The sequence below is a fragment of the Colias eurytheme genome, chromosome 24 (assembly GCF_061535395.1).
Source record: "Colias eurytheme isolate Ceu_HAF_F1 chromosome 24, ilColEury1 Martin Lab GWU primary, whole genome shotgun sequence".
NCBI classification, from domain to species: domain Eukaryota; kingdom Metazoa; phylum Arthropoda; class Insecta; order Lepidoptera; family Pieridae; genus Colias; species Colias eurytheme.
Window position 1 is genome coordinate 5,114,776 of NC_143003.1, and position 15,723 is coordinate 5,130,498.

The window sequence follows — 15,723 nt, forward strand, 5'->3', positions numbered from 1 at the left end:
AACATCGGCATCTCTTCTTCTAGATTTAGTCACTAAGGGCTGATTTTTCAATCCTTGGATAAAACTTATTCGTCGAATAATGTATAAAACTACCATTTTAAAAACGTATTCTAATTTCCCGTATTTGAAAGTTTACGTGACATTTTAATATTATCGTGTAATACTTTATTGGACGGATAAGTTTTATCCAAGCATTGAAAAATCGGCTCTAAATCTCAATGTTTTCTGACTAAGGGTCAATTAACATGCCTTCTTATAAAATATCTCAGCAAAATACTAACAATAGCGCACCTTGAATACTTTGCCAAGGTACTTCGTGTTTTTTTATCCTTTCAGTTTATCTTTATACTAATAGGCCAAAACAACGAATTCTGTTTATACTAAAACACTTTAATTATTTCCAGTTGTTGACACCCCTATAGCTCCTACATTTAAAAAAGTAGCTGCATACAAATTTGCGTCTTTTGCATCTAGGGTTGTCAATTTCCAATAATCACACTACCCAAGATGCGAATTAGGTGTTCTCGACATCATTAGCAGGAGGCCGAAGTGGTATATCGTAAAAATCACTGAAACATATCTTATCGTGACGGATACCTGAATATAGTGACAGTGCGCTATCGCTATCAATTGATAAAATATAACTGTATTTTAAAATACGCAAGTCAATTTTATATAAAATTTTCAGAAGAAAGAACCTAGTACGTGACTAATACGAATCGATAATTAAGAAAAGAATGGAAAAGTTTTTTTATAGATACTCAATAGGCCGTAAATTTTTTTGAGGCATTCTGTTTTACGTGATAACATTTTTTTCTCGGGAGAGAAATTACAAAAACATTTCTATAAACAACTTAGTTGCAAAATTATAATTTAGTAGGAAAAAGGCCGACCTTTTACTAAATTTAAAACTACCCTCAAAATTGTCAAACTAATGACTCAGTATTAAACATAAAAATACATAACAATTAGAAGCATTGTTATATTTTCGTATTTATAACTGATAATCATTATGTACTTGTTTTATTAATAAATTTCTCAGTGCATCGTTCACTATTAATATTACATGTAAACTAGGTTATGCATTGATTAAACAACAGGTATCATATTTTATTATTATCGAAGCATTAGAAACGTCAACATTTATAGTTTAATTAGCGATTGTGTTATAAGGCGGCATATTGTTAGAAGTTATTATAAGACCTTAAGGTAGGTTTAATGTGAATTCCAATTACAAGAATTTATCTTGTAATTAATATTCTTAGATTAAAACAATATTTTAGCTATTTGAAAACGATCGGTTTTTTTTCATTTCCCATTAGAATAAAATAAGTTTATTGTCGAAAATAAGGCAAAACACAATTTTATTTATATTTATTAAGTCTTAAATCTCTTCCATTTAAGATTCCTAATAGATAAGATACTATCTATAATGTATGGGTTAGTATGCCACTGTGACGTCACAAATTCCTCATTATCCAACAAGTTAAAAAAAAAATATTAAAAAGGCTACAAAACATACAGGACCATACTATCTATATTGCTCTTGCATAAACGCATCCAAAGCATCAAACAAGTAGCGGCTATAAAACCAATAAATAACGAGAAAAACTAGAAAATAAAAGTCATGTTGAGAAACTGGAAACAAGGCGAGATTATTGTGTTATTTTTCGTGATAAAAATATCATTGTAATCTGGTCCAACGGAACGTGTCAAGTATTTTGATAGATGTGTGAGATAGTAGCGACTCAAGGTAATCTCGATACAGATTAACTAAACCTATGTTCCTGAAGTGAGTTAAAATAACTTCCAAAATTTTTCTAGGTCTCAACACGCACTGAAGCAAAAAACGCTTCGTGATATTAAAGAAGCAGAATAAGAAGAATCATGATACACAGCAAGAATGTAATTTCTAGGTCAGTAGGGAACTCGTTATCTAACATCTAGAAATCCTAAGAAGATAAAAAGTCACTGTACGAAAAAATATAACCGTATCGAATCCAAAAGCGTCGACACGGCGATGTTTTTAAATAACAATCACAAATGAGCAATTAAGCAGAACGCCGAAATTTTCGAGGCATTTAAGTAAATTACATAATGGTACGTCCTCGCCGAAACAACTTCATTTCTAACGATTGTCTTCACAACGGTGACAATTTGTAAAACAAATTCCAAAAACTATTCACTAAATGATGTACAATTAAGTGTAAGTGCTAGTGATGATTTCGAAAATTGTCCCGAAATGACAACAAAAGTTTGTTGAAAGGACGACAACGAAACTGTTGAAATATTTTAGTCAATCCATATTCAACAAGACGTCATCAAAATTATCGTTACAAAAAATTGGAGTAATTACGCCCGAAATGTCAGACACGTTGTTTACGTAATGAAAAATAATAGAAAAATGGATGATGATAAAAAAATCTTAGTTCAATTTATACAGCGTCCGCTAACAGACGTGTAAATCGATCGAGAAACAACCGTATTAAAATGCATATCGAAAGAAATGAGGTCGACAGAATCTAATTAAGATGGCAAGCATGAAATTCAAGGAAGCCGGATAAAAACTAAATTAATTGAACGCGAAAATAACTTTAGCAAAAGTTAATTTACCACACGACATTACATTTAAGAAGGCTGTCACAGACGCATCTTATCATAACCTTGTAACTATATTTTCCACGAACTACGAGATTTTCAACAATGCTAGTAACGTATTCCTTATTTTCGAACGAGCCGTAAAGATAACATTGACTTCAAAGCCTTATGCAGATGGCATAATTTTTTATGCAAATATTCCCATTCATTTAGAGCGCGACAAGTGACGACGTATCGTTGCACCGGCTAAGGTTCTTGAATTACTTACAAGAGAACGTTTCAAACACACCACAATACACGACTTGATAATAAGAACGTAGCGTGACAAGGTATCTACGTCGAGTCACGTCAAGCGACCAAGTGGCACTGATTACTGTATAGTATTATCATGAAAAACAAAATACAAATAAAGCAGTCAAAGATGATAAACGGAGAAGTGTCGATAGTACTCGCTTGTAGCTCACCGGGCACACACGTTAGAGGTGACAATTTTTTCATACAAACTGCTTGTGAGAAAACTTTAAAGAAATTGACTAGAAAATAGGATAGTAAGCTTTCACAGTAATAAAGATAATCTAAGCTACTCCTGAAAGTCAAGAAAACAAAACACAACGTACAATAGTCGACACAGATGCGTACGCGCATGATTAATCATAGTATACATATCTGTTCTATTAGGAATGACACTGAATATGTGTCAGCTTATAAACGATAACAAATAGGAGACAGGTTATATTTTCACAGTTTTATCTAGAAATGTTATCGGCCATATTGACGTGAAGCTAACCAGTGTGGATGTAGGTATCGCATTGGCTATTAGATAATTGAAATCAGAATGTCAATAACGATTATTTAAATTATGATGTAACGAAGCGGTTTGAATATACCGTTATCTTAATAACGCGTTGTAAAAAATCACTTGCGTCAATCTGGACTGGATTTTTCGTGCGCAAAATGTCTGGTCCCATTATAAAAACTATATCAGACGGATGGGTTTAGACAAAAATGCAATCAAAAAGTAATTGAACTCACAACACTAAAGATTTTAATTCAAACAAGTTCCTTTCAAAGCGCTGATGTATCGTCAAATTAAATAACACGTAAAATGCACCACAGGTTTTGTTCGAATTCAATAATCATCAAGACAATTCAGCAGGTTCTATGATCTATATCTAACATCACTAGATAACTTTTATTATTATAATAAGATAAAACATAAATATGATATTTATTCTAAGAAGTTTTTTACGTCGTTCAAAAATGTGAATTTTTACGTTTTATTGAAGACTGATTTCACGGTGTCGTCACGATATAAAAATCGTGCTGAAGGAGCGTGGACGACAGTTTATCATATTTACTTAGTACCAGTAGTATAATATACAGTTTCACTTTTATCGTCAAGGATGAAATAGTTATAGTATCGATAAATTTACAGTTACAATTTGAAAATGTTAAGAGAAATGTACGCATGTAATGTATGTTACGATGATACTATTTGATATGATTTATTAATTTAGAAATATTATTTACCAGAATATAATTCACCAATAATATATTGATTTTATTGGGGCTGAATGTCGTGCCATAGGAGATACATACGTCCAACAGTGGACTAATATAGGTTGAGACGACGATATTTCTTTTAGCAACCTATAACCAAACATTGTTTTTCTTTTTAACCTATCCTCATCGTCACGACATCTTTTAAACGGTGTAAAAATAAATTGAGCAATACATATGAGGAATAAGTGGCCATAGGTCATAAATCCGAATAATTGTGATTCCATATACCGTAAGGTTATCGCGAAACAAAGTCATTATTTAATTAAGTTCCTTATTGGGAACATGAAAACAGCAAAAAATGTTTTTTTAACAATCATAGTGTCGAATTGTTTCCTATATTTCTTAATACTTAATACAATTGCATTGACGTTAGGAATGATTTTTTTTGTATGGCTTTATTAAGCAATTTTTTTATGCAAAGTATGAATATACAAAGATCTTCGTATCCAACTACTAATAATAAATAATATTTTTAATAACATGTGCTTATTTCCTTTCACTATGTTGTTTTGGCAAAAAAAAAGCAATCTAAACAAAGCTTGAAGACAAAACAATTGATAAGCCTACCTAATTTATAAATACACATAACATAAACATTCTTCGCAGTAATATGTATTAAAAAGTACAGTATTAATCGTTTTAAATACAAATTCAATGCTTCGAAATAACCAATCTCGTAAAGCACTGCGTGGCACTGTTGAAAGCAGAAAAATAGTCAATTTTAGAATGAAGTTTTGAAAAAAAGTAAGGGCTGGTTTCCACTACTTACTGATAATGATGTATTTAACACAGATATATACATATTTTCTTACGTTATTTGTCACTTTAACTAACGCATAAACTACACTAAACATATCCAGAAGAGTAAACGAATCAAAATGTTAAAATATATACAAATAAATGATAATCGAATTGTACAACCATACATATCCGGAACTGCAAATTGCCGTGAATGAAGGATCCGGCTTCAATGACGATAGTATTAGTTTTTAATTAAACAATTAACACTTTTTACGCTTTAGTAATGCAAATAGTTATAGTGACTATGGCACATTTTAAGTTCAAGTTATCTTCGATGTATCAATGTTTGTATTTTTTATTTGTCTCTCAATGGTATTTGATATATAAATCAATTGAATTAAGCGTATTATTCATATCGTAGATTAACATTATAATTTATATATCTTGTCCAAACGATCATAAAATATATTCGAAATATTATTACCTTATTACCTCTCTACGACACCAAACACAGGCGAATTTTCACGCAAATTTCCTTGACACAAGATAATTTTTTCTTCAAATAATAACCTACAATGTAATGTCAAAAGCATGAAGATGACACAATTTCACCGTCACGATAACTGCGTACAATTAATTCAGCCGGTGCAGCTGTAATCAGCACGCGAGATTAAAATGTGGTTGTGAGAGATCTTCTAAGACATAGTATCTACATATTTAAATACATACCTAATTATTCTATTTTTGTATAGACGTAAAATTTGTTTTCTGAAAAATTTCACATACCTAGGTCATTTTAATGTAAAAATATAATAGTTACAAAAAATAGAAAAAGTATGATTTTCGTCCTTTACACAAATATTAGAGGTCATACACGCGTCTGTAAAAAGTCTAGGCTTTTTGAATGTGCATTATAACTATATATAGCACGTAAACTGTTCACGTTACAAAAAGAATTTAGCAATTACATATACCTAACATATGTATGAATTATCTCATAATAACTATTTCGACCAATATTTTACATACTTTCTACAAAATCAATGTACGCACATCAATTTCTAAACGCTACACTGTAGAACCCGCTACGCTACTTCTACGAAATGCTGTAACCGTATATAACATTATGAAGTATGTACCATAGTATAAAGAGAACTTGTGTATGTACATGTATGTACATATGTACTTGTGTAAGTACATACTCCATCCAAAAAGTGAAATCCTTGTACGTTATGAAACTATATAAAGTCGTGATTGATAAATTTTAGCGCGTACCAATGGCTCGTGGTTTTACAATTTATTTGTATCTAAGTTGGGAACGAAATGAGGTTTAAGTTAACACGACGTGACATCATTTTAAAATTGTGTAATATTACAGTTTTATTAGCATGCCCAGCAAAGGTTGTTCTGTTTGGATACCCTACGGAATTCGAGCTATCACCAAGGGGTCTGAAATATATTTAAGACCTGAATACTAATAAATAACACTTATATATAATAAGAAATCACTTTAAGAAGCTGATAATCTGATAGCTGCTGCACGATGCAACATAAATTATTTGAAAGTTTATCATTAACTAGCTTCCGCCCACGACTTTGTACGTGCATCCCCGTTTTTCCCCGTTCCCGAAAGAATTTCGGGAAATCCTTTCTTGGCGGATGCCTACGTCCTAACATCTACCTGTATGCCAAATTTTAGCCCGATACGTCCCAGTGGTTTGGGCTGTGCGTTGATAGATATCAGTCACCTTTGAGTTTTATATATATAGATAATTATACAAAATTTCATAAATATAAATGTTAAGTACGTAATATAAATAAATGTTCACATAATGTAGGTTCAGACTCAATGCTGTATTTTATATTTATTTACCACCTTTCAAATGAAAATATCTCTCACTATCTCTACTATTTTATTACTTACGTATTTGTAATTATAGCAACTACCTCCTATCTAAACTAAAATTATCATAACGCATACAGATCCGTTACCATAATACTTCATATTTAAGCAAGCTATAATAATGAATATCTAACTTATTTAACATAATTGAATAATTAGCGCCATCGTGACCGACCGTTTGTCATAGACGTGACTGTTGCGAATCACATATAATGTTAATTGTATAAACATTACTACATCATGCTTCTAGTAGACTTATTCTTATGGACATTTGGGATGGTCTTGTTCTAGTGACGTCACCGAATTCAAATGGCTAAGCAAATAGTTTAAGCAGACTCTTTAGTTCTGAGAATGTTTTAGAGGAATTTATGAGTTGATACAGATCTTAAATTGTAATGATTGAAATATTTTTGATGTGATTTCAAAGCGGGGATACGGTCTTTCAATAAATTTAATCATATAATAGGTCCCTTTGTACTCTTAACAATACGGGACCTTTTCAGCAGTATCAAATTTACCTCGAACCCCAGACTCAAATGCTAGACTATACAATAACAATCACTGAGCCACTGTACCGTCTAAAACAATAACCGATCGACCTTAACACACACTATGCGTGTCAAGTGACGAGATATATTGATAGCGACCAGTTGTACGCAACTTATTTTTATTTAGGTAACTGACATTCCCAAAAACGTTCCCATTGAACTATTTATTAAAAAATCCACATGAAAATGCATTAATATATTTAATTTGATAGCGACAGACAGTGGGAAACATAATTGTTTTAGTGATATTGAATTTTTGAAGTGAAACTTCTTTATCGGGGGTGGACAAAAATTTTGTGAGACATTTTTTGCGTTACGCCGCGCGCGTTACATTTTATGCGTTACGCCGCGCGCGTGACATTTTTGCGTTACGCCGTACTCGTGACTATATACATGTTATATTAAAGTGATCAGCAAAATCAAAGGGTTTGTTTTAATTCTAATTCCAGTGAATTTCTAAAAAAAGTAAATAAGTAATTATATCTATTTTTCTAATACTTAGGTGTAATAATGGTATTTATTTTTCTAAGTTATTTATGATTAACCTCACTTTTTGATTGTATTTTTCAATACACTAACACGTGGGTGGAATTATGGTATCAATTTTTTTCTAATACTTGAATGTTGATTGGGGTATTTATTTTTCTAAAATTGTATTTAAAGTTAACCTCAGTTTTTGATTGAATTTTTTAAAACACCAACACGTGGGCGTGATCATGTTATTTATTTTTCAAGTTATTTAAGCTTAACCTCTGTCTTAATATGTATATATTATGTACTATGTGCGTCATTAATTTCTGACTGTTTCGAGATTTGGTGCAAAATAAAACAGTGTGTAAATAAAATTAAACAATTGAGTAAAAGTATAATTTCATAGATAACACGTTGAGAAGTTCCCTGTATAAATATATAATATACATATCTTGTATAAATACATACATAATATGCCTATAGATCTTTACTCAATTGTTTTATTTTATTGATTTTTTACAATTTTTATTTACACACTATTTTATTTTGCACCAAATTTCGAAACAGTCAGAAATTAATGACACACATATTATAATATATACGTTTTAATATAGAATATTTTTTATTTTACAACCTTTACAACTTGATCATTAGGAATTTATTACCTCTATTGTTCGAACAAAAATAAGTTACCGACTAAGAACGTGCCGACAATGTAAGTACACTATTGTTTCTTAGAAAACATTTTAGGAGTATACGATAATAAATCTATGACTCACGTAAACACGTGTTTGCTTGATTGGTGTCAGGTGTTCAATTATAATTTTATGAATTCAAAATTTATAAGAATAAACCTCAAACTCTCTGTCCAATCAAAATCTGCCTAATTCGAAATCCTTGCTGAAAACGGCAGTGGCCGGCGTAAATATTCAAATAGGTAGCGAGGAGCGAAGCGACGAGCATCTTAGGTTAACTTTTGAACTACCGCACGAGCCGAGCGAGCGAAGCGAGCGAGTTGCAGCAGCGGCCGGTGTAAATATTTAAATAGGTAGCGAGGAGCGAAGCGACGAGCATCTTAGGTTAACTTTTGAACTACCGCACGAGCCGAGCGAGCGAAGCGAGCGAGTTGCAGCAGCGGCCGGTGTAAATATTTAAATAGGTAGCGAGGAGCGAAGCGACGAGCATCTTAGGTTAACTTTTGAACTACCGCACGAGCCAAGCGAGCGAAGCGAGCGAGTCGCGGCAGTGGCCGGCGTAAATATTCAAATAGGTAGCAAGGAGCGAAGCGACGAGCATCTTAGGTTAACTTTTGAACTACCGCACGAGCCGAGCAAGCGAAGCGAGCGAGATGCAGCAGCAGCCAGTGTAAATATGTAAATAGGTAGCGAGGAGCGAAGCGACGAGCATCTTAGGTTAACTTTTGAACTACCGCACGAGCCGAGCGAGCGAAGCGAGCGAGTTTCAGCAGCGGCCGGTGTAAATATTTAAGTAGGTAGCGACGAGCGTGTGACTAACGTATTTCTTTAATATTGTATATAGTAAATTATTTTTTGAAAAATAAGGACATAAAGAAGTTTCACTTCTTACGTGTGTACTCTAGTACACGCACACATTTTTTTTAATTACATATTTATAAATTGCAATGAATGCTATAATAAATGCAATACTAAATCAAGAAAAATAAATAAGTATCTTTTTTTCTATTTATAGTCACGCTATCACGCGTGAACGGCTTCACCGATTCCTATAAATTCCTTTTAATAAATTCTTGAGTACTTTACAAAGAAGAGCGTGACAGGCTCTTTGCTATTTTCGCACACGAAAACAGCAGAAAAACCCACGACTCAAAATCAGTTGCCACTAGCAACCGCTGTAAATGTTATCTTGCAAACTGTGTATGGTATTCATATAAACGGGAGGTTATTTGTGCTACATATCTTATCTGGGAGGCTGCAATCCGTCTCTGTCAGATGAGAATCGGCGCCGCCACGTTGATAACGCGATTGGGAAAACGTTGGGGAAATCAAGGCCGATTCGATAAAGAAAATTTAGACTTTGGTTGGTAGCAGATGGTGGAAGCGTCCCATTCGAATATGTAGCCAAATGTTAAAAGTCTTTTAAACCAAATAGTTTTCCAGAACAGTGTTCTTCACATTTGATAAGTATATAATCATTCTCTTTAAAAAAATCGTAAAATCAGTTACAGCAATTTTACTATTTTTTCTACGAAAGAGATATTATACATATAAGACATATCCAGGAAAATCAAGACGGCTGCAATTCGTTACATGACATCAAACACGCGCGAGCGGAAAGCTTATTCAAAAATATTATTTACCTCATATGAACATGAGAATGCGAAAATACACAATCTAATCGAAATAAGCTTTGGTCCCTTTAACTCACATTTCATTTATTAGACCAGACAGCTACAAAAATCAATCACTACAAATTGTAAAGTGATTGTAAACAAAACAAATAAACCAATCAGATCCAATTTAACTTTTAAACCTACGTTGTAACAGTATGCACAAAAACAGACAACAACACGACGCAAAACCTCCACATCACAAATATTTGAACAGCCCAAATTAACAGGTACTCACAAACACATTTGATAAATAATCTCAGATCTTTTCAAAATTCATTAAATGTATAGCCTCTTTATAATAAAGATTGCTTTTTAGCAATAAGGATATTTTTTACTTAATTTTTCTTTACTGTTTGTTTTACATTGAACGGCCACCCCGGCTCGCACATGTACATAAATTATAATTATGCATGTCATATATTATGTACATAATATAAACTTCTTGAATCATTCAAAATTAAAAAAAAAAATCAAATTCAAAATTCTTTATTTGGAACAATAAAAAAGAACTATTGAAAATACCGTATCAAAATACGTTGCGTATAGTAGCGTAGTTTTAATATCTAAGCATGCATAGGAAAAAACAGCGGGAAGAAGCTTAATTTTTAGCACGCTTTTATTGGCTTTACCTGTATGTTTGATTGTAATCGATTCCTTTGGAAGATTTTGAATCACTTTAAAACGAACAGATTTTAATTCAAACTTTGCACACTTATCAAAGATCGGGGACATTTCATGTCTTAAAGCGTTATCTTAAAGCGTGCCTTTGTTTTTTTTTTAAGAAAGTATATTTTTACTATGCATTGTTTTTTTCGATAAACAATAAATAAACAAATAATAAAATCTTATCAATGCAATTTTCCAGTACGTTCCTCGTAAATTCCTCCTAATTAGTAAGGGCAGGTTACACCGTGACGGGCGAAGCGAAGGTCGTGTGTACAATGCGCTATATTTCATTTTATTGGCGCACGTGTTTGTTATTGAGGATATATTGTGCATGGAAATATATAGGAAAAATTAAAGTCTATTTGATTTCAAAATAACTATGTGTATCATCTTAAATACTATTAAAACTTTGTAGAACAAAAACCTTTTCAAAATATATTTATCGGTGATGTTTTGTGTAGACCATCTATACTTATTTTAATATTATATTCAATGAAAATAGCGGTAGTCATACGGCAATTACATTTGCGCGATCGAGATTCACATGGGAATAACAAATACCACGCAAACGAACCGTAGCTGGTATTCAAATACGGGTATAAGATTTTAAGTTTCAAAGCAGTATTATAATTGAACAATTTTAAAGAATAGAAAAAAATACAGTTAATTAAAAATTAAATTAATATAAATCTTGTTTAAAATCCGTTAGAAAGTCTTTTATTTCAAAATAGAAAAAAAAATATATCATCGTCTTTAATTAAGGCGTAGTGTACACTATAGCGAAGGTAAAAACCGCAACTTTAAAATTTTTCAATTAAGGCGTAGTGTACACTTTAGCGAAGGTTAAAACCACAACAGCAATATTAAAATGTATCGTGTTTGATCTGCGCCGGGTTTCCTGGAATTATGACGGCGATGAGATACCGAGAAGCGATGTTTAAAAAGCGGAGGATAAAATTCGCTTTTGTATGCATATTTGTGTTGGATAGATACCTAGTGATGATTTATTTATTTATTTCATAACAAGTTGTGAACAGGATTTACTCCAAACTTCCAAAGCATTACATGTTTAGTTTTGTATAAAATGCTATAGATACCTACATACTAATGACTAACCGAATGTTCGAAAAATAATTATTTTAGTTGAGCCATAGAGATCTAGAGAGATGCCAATCGCTTGCGCTGAGTACGAAACCGTATCTCATAAAAAATTTACGCACACAACTGCAGTAAACAAAATCAAAACAATACTTCGCGTTGTGTGCGTGTCATCACACAAAAATATGAGAGCGACTATTCGTTCGCACACTAGATTGTAAGTGACGTACGTATACAGCACCACTACAGCTTGTTCTTTTTTTGGGCATATTGCTGCGACACCGGCCCCGCCCCCTAACCATATCTCCCTTTAGTTTCTGTGATCTGTGAGTTGAGCAGTCACGTTACCTAATCGTCTTAATATAATCAAACTTTACACGAACATACACACAAACACATTCACTTTTTATTCACAAGATACTTAATTGTTGCCATCCTACATAAAATAGACAAATCACTTCTAGTTTTCTGCCAAACACTACACTAGAATAACAATACATTACATAAAACAAAAAAAAACACATACAAATTTAATCTAACACAGTCACAAATCGATCAAGATATAACCACAGCCCCCTATATTAACTTTAATTACAACGCAAAAACAATGACGCGCACGTATCGAACATCGAAACAAATCAATACATCTGATTAATGTAATTAATTAATGATAAATGCAGTTATAAATCGAAATACGGATTATACGTCAGCGATGCTATCGCGTGTACACGCTACTTAAGATAGTGTGAACACAGCTTTAGAGATTGATACGTGTGAGTGTGTGTGTATGACGCGCTGGTAAGAGTTAAGACGATTAATTTCGTTGCAGAGTTTAGGCGAGGCATTACCGAATACAATACGAATTGTTAAATTCAAATTTAAATAATATGTAACTGTGGATAAATATATATGTCAGCTGGCTGTATCTTGGTGGAAAAACCGTCAGCTGATACGGGAGGCTACAACCGCTCTTCCCCCCAACCGAGCTCCAGCTGACGTTCACGAGGCTTCATAATACTATACTTTGATGCATTTTACTAATTACCGCTTGAGAGGAACTTGGTCATAAAATCTGCTGCTGGCTCCCGGACCATAAAACTTATTCGTCGAATAATGTATAAAACTACCATTTTAAAAATGTATTTTCATTGCCCGTATTTGACAGTTTACGTGACATTTTAATATTATCGTGTAATACTTTATTGGACGGATAAGTTTTAACCAAGCATTGAAAAATTGGCCCTTAATAGAGGTAGATATACCTAAGTTTAGTAGCGAAATTCATAATAATATTGCAATTCTTTTGTTATCTTATATTCGTTATATCATTCAATATTTTATGCAAAAATGAGATTAGATAATACCTATTTAAACGTGGCGCCATCTTAAATCCTATTAAACATGTAATCTAATCCTAATCCTTATTATAAATGCGAAATTGTATACGCATTATTTATTTTGTTTGTCTTTCTTTTACGTAACAACGAAAATATTTTTGATATGATTTTTGTGTCTGGATTTAGTTAATAGGCTAGTGAGCTGCAAATGCTAAATTTCTCGTTCCCATGGTAATTTCCTTTTACGGGAAAAGCCGTGAGCGGGATACTACTATAATCTTCTTCTAAAATACTCTAAATCTATGCTAATATGTATTATAAAGCTAAAGAGTTTGTTTGTTTGAACGCGCTAATCACGGGAACTACTAGTCCGATTTGAAAAATTTTGTATTCGATTTATCGAGGAAGGCTATAGGCTATTTATTATCACGCTACGATCAACAGGAGAGGAGCCACGGGGGTGAAACCGTGCGGAGCAGCTAGTAAGTATATATACCTACTTGATAAAAATTATTCACATGGTGTAATTATTTCTACTTAGGATGCATCTTCACTGCAAGCAATAAGCAATCAACAGACGAGTTTATGTTTCCTTATTATTTATTTTATAAACTTATAAGAAAGAGGCGGAACATTCCATAAATGCACACGATTTATTAACTTTTTGTTACAACCATTAATTATAATTTGGACAAAGCCTAATATTGCACATTAGATTTTTTGCATACTTGTATTAAACCATATCGTGGTTTAGATCGATATTATTTTACATTTACCAAATTCGCAACGGTCATAAGCCATTAATCTAAGCAGGAAATAAGTTAAAACATTATTGTATAAACCTGACCCAATACAATGGTATAGTGCAATATTATATTAAACCTAACTATGTTTGAAGGCCAATCAATATATATAAAGACAGATAGTATTTATGTAGAAAATCTTATCAGAGATGGGAAAAATTCAAGGGCAACAATTTATATAGATATTTACTTCAAACCCAAAACTACACCGATAACACCGGGGTCCGGGGGCTTTGTAGATGAGTGAAAAATCAATATAAAAATTTCTATAACCTTAGTCGCATACATACTGCATTTCGAAAACCTAATTACCATAGAATTACCATATCTATAAATTGTAGGCCTTTACAAAAACTGTCTTTTGTCTTGAAATAGAGCGCAAATAAGTTTTTACGTTATAATTATTGCAAATGAGGTCGCGTCGGCCTTACTTTTTACATTTCAGTCAGTTTTCTATAGTCAAGGATGGTAGAGAACCTTCGAAGTGTCCACTGAGCCTAGGCATCCTATTGTCTGCTTGAGGAAGAATTTTGTACCGGAACAATGATAATAATTAATAATCATTACATATTATCTAGAAATAACAGAGACTTTAAGGGATTCAAATGCGATTATTTATTAAATTAATGAACCCAACGTTTTGAACACTTTACAGCTTGTGTGGTCACGCTCAAAAAAATACTATCAGACACAAGAAAATACAATAAGTACGTATTTACATAATTACAAAACAGTGCATCGGTGCATCTGTTTATTCGAGATAAACCCAAAAACTACTGCACCGATTTTCATTATGTTTTCATTATTGGGTAGCGTTGTTTCACACGAAATGTTAAGGATATAATATGTTAAGTTTCAGACAACGCAGGTTGGTATTAAAAATGTAACTCAATGGGTCTTTTCATTCATTTTTCCGAGTTCCCTACACATAATGGTACATGATTGTTTCCGTATAACAATGTAGATTTGTCTAGTTTATGTTAAGGATAAGGAAGTGTTCCTTAATTATATAATAACTTAAAGTGCGTAGTATGTAATTGTAGCCGGATAACCGTTATTAAGTGTGAAACGTGACGATGCTATGAGGCTAAGTACACTGTATGTTTATCTTTAAGAAGAAAGTAAGTTTATCTTTAAAATATGCTTATTAAATATCTATTTTGTTTTTTAATAATGAGTATGTAATATATGTAAATACTAAATAATAAATATATATTATAAAGCTTCTACTTAAACATAAAAGTTATTTGTAACTTCCAAACTTCATAAATACTTATTAAAACCCATAAGGGTACTTCACTTATACAGCAGCACGTTATAACAATTATTATAGTATTTAAAACTTTTATGAAACTCGAAAAAAAACTACGAGAAATGTATTTCCTAAAATACAAAACATGTGCAAAAAACTACGCAAAAATAAACCAATTTCATATCTACGCCAATGTAATAAGTATTATAAAATTAATAAGTACGTTTTAACACGATCGACATCGATATGTATGTATTTACGAATTAATGAATAAAAGAACACACATGTCTTAGAGTGGAGACCGCGGCTCGGTAAACGTAGCGTAGGACGCCCTGCTACACGGTGGAGTGACGACATCCGCAGGGTTGCTGG

At 32.4% G+C, this 15,723-nt stretch overlaps 1 protein-coding gene across 4 annotated transcripts in view; it reads right to left on the minus strand.

Annotated features, from left to right (window-relative positions):
* Window positions 1–15,723, minus strand: part of Mitf (transcription factor Mitf) — a 107,180-nt gene that overhangs the window by 27,110 nt on the left and 64,347 nt on the right. Inside the window, exon 1 of one of the 4 annotated variants that reach the window (XM_090115903.1) lies at window positions 2,867–2,952. The exons of the other annotated variants lie outside the window; for them this stretch is intronic. The gene's annotated coding sequence lies outside the window, so the exon portion shown is untranslated. Of the gene's footprint in view, window positions 1–2,866; window positions 2,953–15,723 lie in introns of those variants that run through there. 4 annotated transcript variants of the gene reach the window in all.